A 7,333-nucleotide genomic window follows, 5' to 3' on the forward strand; every position below is an offset into this window, starting at 1 on the left:
GTATATTTATTTGCTTGCCTCTTCTTGTGATTTCATTGGCAAAGTATTCTTTGGGCTCAATTACTCCCAAACATTATCCTTGGGTTTAATTTAACCATTGTTTCTTGTAATTAATTGACTCATGCTATCCATAACTCTTGATAACTATCTTTTTATCTAACATCTCGTGACAACATTTTCCTCTTGCTAGCTTTGCCTGTCATAACCCTCTTACTTGAATATTAAAAAAATAAAAAAAACATGTTTGACAAGGGAGTTACAAAAAATAATTCTTGATAAAATGGAAGAAATAAATAAATTGAAAACAAGGGAGTTACAATACTATTTATGGCATATTCTATTACAAATATTAATTGAAGAATCTCTATATTTTGAAAATTATTTTTTACGGATGGTGAAAGTTATTTACGTCTTCAAAATCTATAAATTAGGAGGATGTTGGGTGTATTTTACAGACTCCTTTTGGAGAGATTTTATTGAGTTTCATTTTTATGAATAGTTATAGTTTAGAAATTTTGTGAGCATGGAATACAAGTTAAATATTGGAAGTAGATTCTTTGATGAAATCTATATAGAATATAGGTGCTATAAATTGAGGGGGGGGAGATTGCTATCAAAATTATTGCAGGAATAAATTTGAAGAAAGGAAGTTGGAAGCATGAGCATAGTTCAACAGAGAGAAGGATTTGATCTCTTTTGTGAATCCAGGTTCTTTATGTTGTGTATTTTCAGATGCTAGTATTATTATTTTGTTAAAAGTGTTAAAATAGATATGTTTGTTTACAGAGAAGGATTTAATCTCTTTTGTGGATCTAGGTTCTTCCTTTTGTGTATTTTCAAATGCCACTATTATTATTTTAAAAGTGTTAAAATAAAATTATTAAATGCAAGTAAATTTTATTTCAATGCATGCAATTTCCTTTGGTATTAAATTTACCTATTTGTTTGAATAAAATCTGAATGCAAGTAAATTTTATTTTATTTCATGCAATTTTCCTTGGTATTTTTGAGGGGATTATTTGAATCCAGGATTATTTGAATCCATTACATGTTGAGTTAGATCTGAATGCATGTAAATTTTATTTGGGGTATTTTAAGGAGGATTATTGAATGCAAATACATTTGGAAACTGGGAGAGAATGGTTTATATTTACTTGGGTAAATAGGGAGAAATGGAAGAAAAAAAATGAACTGGTGAATAAAATTGTAATTTTCTTTCACTATTAAATTTCAACATATTTCTCTTAAGAATTTCCTTTAATATTTGTGAATACGTTTCTTTTTAGAAACTTCTTCCAACTTTAAATTTGTGAATGTGTTGCTGTAGAAATTTCTTCCAAAAAAAATAATAAAAATAAAAATAAAAAAATCTTCTAACATTAAAATAGTAATAATAAACATACTAATGATATCTTGCTATATAATATTTCTTATTTCTCTTTCTAATTAAAAATATGCTTTATAAAATAAAACAATATTTACACTTATCTTATTCTTCCAATTCAATTTATTAATGGTATTTTATTTAGTTGCATATAAAGATAAGAAAATAAATGAAATATTATAGTATCAAATAAATATTAGTATTTAAAACACAAAAATATGTATATAAATATATTTTAAGTTATACATGATTTAAAATATACACATTATAAGCAATAATTAATATTATTTTATTGCACATGTCCAATATTTTTAATTCAATATATGTATATATTAAATTATAATTATTTTACTTAAAAAATAATAATTAAGCTAGATTTATTGCAAAAAATAATACAATAGAAATATTTATAATTTGAGCATTTAATATTATTTGATATATATAGCAGTATTTAGATGAAAGAAAGAAAAGTGTTGATTTTACTAAGTTGAGAATTTAAATAAAACATATTGTTTAAAATTCAGCATGCAAATAATTAGTATTAACTAAATTGACTTTTTAATAAATTACTAAATTACTAAATTTAATTAGTTATGAACACAAGAAAAAGGATAGTTAATATTTATGTGGTTCAGCAAAGAAACATAGTTGATGAATCATTGGATTAAAGAGTTCTATTTAAGAAATACTTATTGATAAATTAAAAGAAATAGAAAGTAAACATGATTTTAAGAGAAAACCTATAAGATAAAAAAATAAAAAAAATAAAAATCAATTTGAATGTGGTTTTATTCATTTCCTGCAACTCTAAAATTTTAATTTTAAAAGACTTAATAAAGCAATATGATTAGAAATAGGGCTTTCAAAAAGTAATGACTATTTATAAAATTTATATTTTTGTTTTTAAATTTATTTATTTATTATCAGATTATCCAGTTGCTTGATTTTTGCATGAAAGTAATTACATCATCATTGAACACAAATTAAATTATATGCAAACAATTGAAGACATTTTTAGTAGCCATTTTCAGAGTTATAGAAACCTTCATTTCTAAGTAAATTAAATTTAATAGATAAATTTAGATTCAATGTGAGTAACTATTAAGTAAGTAAATTAAATGGTGTAAACCAATTTATTCATTTAAAATTAGTTTAGTATGAGTAAATAAGTATTTAAATATTGTGTCACATTTAAGATATCAGTTTTAGTTAAATTTTTATATGCAACCAAAACTATAATTGTATTAGTTTGATAAAAAAATTACATGATATTATCGATGATTTATTGACAATAACTACCTTGATGATAGAAAAAAGAAAACAAAAATTTCAAACAAAGAGATATACAATAACGTTTATTAGTAAAATAGTAGGAATTATTCCGGTTTTTTCAGGAGATTAATGGAACTTAGTTGTCCTAAGATATTGGGTCAATATATTATTGATCTAGTAAGCCTTATAAAGAAACCTACCCCCAAAAACCCCTTAGAAAGATAAATAATATCCATGAATAAGTTCTCTTTTAAAAATTAAAAAAATAAAAATTCCTTATACGTTGTAGGAGCAAATCATTAATTATTTGTTAAGGTTATCTTTTATAGGCAATAAATTTAGACTACTTTGTCTTATCAATTATATGTTGTGGAGTTATTTAGCATTTAGTTCTAAGAGTATGAAGGATTTAAATAAAGGAATCTAGAATCTAGATGAGTTTTTTAGTCGTTACTAATTTAAAATGTTTACCATGCATTTATATAGATATAGGTGTTAGCTCATTTTAATTAGCTTTAAGATGTATTTGAAGAAATATGATTTATAGAGTTTTATCTTTCAAATAATAAGGTCTTTTAGTATTAGTTGAAAAACAAAAGGAACTAGAGCATTTTCAATTCAATACGATTATTTTCAAAAGAGAAAGAAGAAAACTACCCTTCAACTATATAGTTAATTATTTAGTAGTTCCTACTAAGGAGATAGTACTCTACAAGTAAATAGTTTCATTTTCAAACTTTAATAGTTTCATTTTCAAACTTTATTCTGAATAATACCTGATGAGTAGATAATTCATTTTTGCATAGTTTCATTATTTTCAAGTATTTGAATTTGTTGCAAAGTAGTTAGACTAAGGTAGTAATTACTTTTATTATTACATTGTTTTTCTTCAAAAAAATTATCTTATGAGCAATTAGAATCATTTTGTAAGTTATTTTGTATCAGGTTCATTTCCAAGCTTCACATTTTCTTTTTCTTTTTTTTTGTGTCCTAAAGAAATAATTTATATTTTTAGTTATTTATTCAAGTTTTAAAGTTTAAATATTAAACAGATATTCCTTTAAAACAAATAATATCTTTCAAGTAATTTCATTCATCATGATAATATTATTATCCTCATGTAGTTGGTCTATTATCATAGTTTAAATACATAATTTGAATTATTATTATAGTTTCAATTATGAAACAAATAGTAATTTTAATTTAAATTTGATTTATTACAACAACCTTCTTTCAATTGAACATTATTTTTCAAGTGATTGAATTATTATTATAGTTTTAATTTTTAATCAAGTTCAATACTTTATATTAAATCATCATAGATTCATTTTAAAGCAAATAATACTTACAACAGAATTGATTTACCTTAAGTTTAAAAGTATTCGAGTGACTAGATCCTTTTTCATATGATAGAGTAAGTTTCATATTTCTTAGTTAGATAACTAAACAAGAGGAGATCAGCCAAAAAAACTTAGCAGTGTTCAGTATCTATGGTGCCTCTGGGATATTACATGTGGTATCAGAGTGAAGGTTCAAGTCTAGGCCTTGAGCTCACCTCAATTTATGCAATCTTGAAGAGTATCTTGGAAGTAGTTGGAGGTTGTAGAAGTGAATCGTTATATATTAAATCAAGAACTAAATAAGAAATTCAAATTTCAATAAGACCTAGAAGGTAAAGAAAGTGGAAGAGGAAAGCATACCGCCACTTCAAGGAGTCAAAGGGAAAATACATTGAACTAAAGGACTTTAGTGAAACATTTAAGACATTATGGTTTTTCCTATCAACTCACTAGAGATGGAGCTTGTTAGTGGACTAATACTAAGGAGAAAATGGGTATAAAAAGGATATAATCACATGAGATCATTTTATTCACCATTTTCATAAGAGGAGGCTATCACAATCATTCTTCAATGAGAAGGTAACATAATTCCATAATCTTTGACAAGGGGCTTTGACAGTTCAATAATATCGAAATAAGTTGCCAAATTGTTAAAGTGTGTACCTATCTGTCAAAAAAATGAGAAGTGTCAAATCAAAAAGTTCATTTTTGGGGGCTCAATACCAACTTGGGCTAGAAGTTGATGTGCATAGACTCGTAGGCATGAAGGAGGTATCTGAAAGAACAAGAAAGGAAGATTCAAGCCCTAGAAATAATGAGATTAAATTTTAACATGAATCATTCATTCAAGACAAAGCATGAATTTAAGAGAAATGCAAACTTCAACAAGAATCAAAAAAATAAATCATTTGAAAGAAGAACACCTCCTAATTAAACAAATTAAAGAAAAATAAAAAATGATAAAGTTATTTAATGAGTTTGATTCTGATGGATGATTGCTAACTTTATGTAAGTTCTATAAGTGCATTGGGACGATACAAAATCTAAGGGGGGGAGGATGTCATAACCCTCTTACTTGGAATATTTAAAAAAAACAAAAAAAACATGTTTGATTAATTTTGGATAAGGTTGGAATTGATCGATTATTTATTTATAATAAATTAAAAAAAATTTAAACCAATAAATCAAGCAAAACTCAAAAATTTATAAATGCATTAAATTAGATAATAAACTTGATTAAATATAGTAGTAGACTAATATATATAAAATTAATTTTACTAGGAAACCAAATATACATATATTTAAATATATATTATTTAGATTATAATATTAACTAGATGCAAGTAATTAATCTTAAAATTTAAAACAATAGATAAATACTTATACTTATTTTAATGCATATATTTTTATTTAAGAACATGGTGTAGGAGAAAAGAGGAAGGCCAAGACACATGGCATGCTAGAAGTGGAAATTTATTATTAGTATATCCTATGACAAGTGGAGAATATAATACTCATTTATTTTGGAAGGAATGAATTTTACAAATTAATTCTATGACAAGAATATCTCTATTCATGGAAATTTTATGACAAGGGAGTTACAAAAATAATTCTTGATAAAATGGAAGAAATAAATAAATTTACAACAAGGGAGTTACAATATTATTTATGGCATATTCTCTTACAAATATTAATTGAAGAATCTCCTTATTTTGAAAATTATTACGGATGGTGAAAGTTATTTACATCTTCAAAATCTATAAATTACGAGGATGTTGGGTGTATTTTACAAACTCCTTTTGGAGAGATTTTATTGAGTTTCATTTTTATGAATAGTTATAGTTTAGAAATTTTGTGAGCATGGAATACAAGTTAAATATTGGAAGTAGATTCTTTGATGAAATCTATATAGAATATAGGTGCTATAAATTGAGGGGGGGGGGAGATTGCTATCAGAATTATTGCAGGAATAAATTTGAAGAAAGGAAGTTGGTAGCAGGAGCATGGTTCAATAGAGAAGGATTTGATCTCTTTTGTGAATCCAAGTTCTTTCTGTTGTGTATTTTCAGATGCTGGCATTATTATTTTGTTAAAAGAGTTAAAATAGATATGTTTGTTTATAGAGAAGCATTTAATCTCTTTTGTGGATCCAGGTTCTTCCTTTTGTGTATTTTCAAATGTCACTATTATTATTTGAAAAGTGTTAAAATAAAATTGCCATTCTGTTTGAATAAAATCTTAAATGCAAGTAAATTTTATTTGAATGCATGCAATTTCCTTTGGTAATAAATTTGCCTATTGTTTGAATAAAATATAAATGCAAGTAAATTTTATTTCAATGCATGCAATTTCCTTTGGTAATAAATTTGCCTGTTTGTTTCAATAAAATCTGAATGCAAGTAAATTTTATTTTATTGCATGCAATTTCCTTTGGTATTTTATTTTATTTTATTGCATGCAAGTATATCGGAGTATTTAGATGAAAGAAAGAAAAGTGTTGATTTTTCTAAATTGAGAATTTAAAAAAAAACATATTGTTTAAAATTCAGCATGCAAATAATTAGTATTAACCGAATTGACTTTTTAATAAATTACTAAATTTAAAAATTGAATTAGTTATGAACATGGAAAAAGGATAATTAATATTTATGTGGTTCCAGCAAAGAAACAGATGAATTATAGGATTGAAGAGTTCTATTTAAGAAATACTTATTGATAAATTAAAAGAAATAGAAAGTAAATATGATTTTAAGAGAAAACCTATAAGATAAAAAAATAAAAATAAAAAAAATCAATTTGAATGTGGTTTTATTCATTTCCTACAACTCTAAAATTTTAATTTTAAAAGACTTAATAAAGCGATATGATTAGAAACAGGGCTTTCAAAAAGTAATGACTATTTAGAAACTTTATATTTTGGTTTTTAAATTTATTTATTTATTTTCAGATTATCTAGTTGCTTGATTTTTGCATGAAAGTAATTACATCATCATTGAACACAAATTAAATTATATGCAAACAATTGAAGACATTTTTAGTAGCCATTTTCAGAGTTATAGAAACCTTCATTTCTAAGTAAATTAAATATAATAGTTAAATTTAGATTCAATGTGAGTAACTATTAAGTAAGTAAATTAAATGGTGTAAACCAATTTATTCATTTAGAATTAGTTCAGTATGAGTAAATAAGTATTTAAATATTGTGTCACATTTAAGATATCAGTTTTAGTTAAATTTTTATATGCAACCAAAACTATAATTGTATTAGTTTGATAAAAAAATTAGATGATATTATCGATGATTTATTGACAATAACTACCTTGATGATAGAAAAAAG

This window comes from Cryptomeria japonica, chromosome 7 (assembly GCF_030272615.1).
Source record: "Cryptomeria japonica chromosome 7, Sugi_1.0, whole genome shotgun sequence".
Lineage (NCBI taxonomy): Eukaryota > Viridiplantae > Streptophyta > Pinopsida > Cupressales > Cupressaceae > Cryptomeria > Cryptomeria japonica.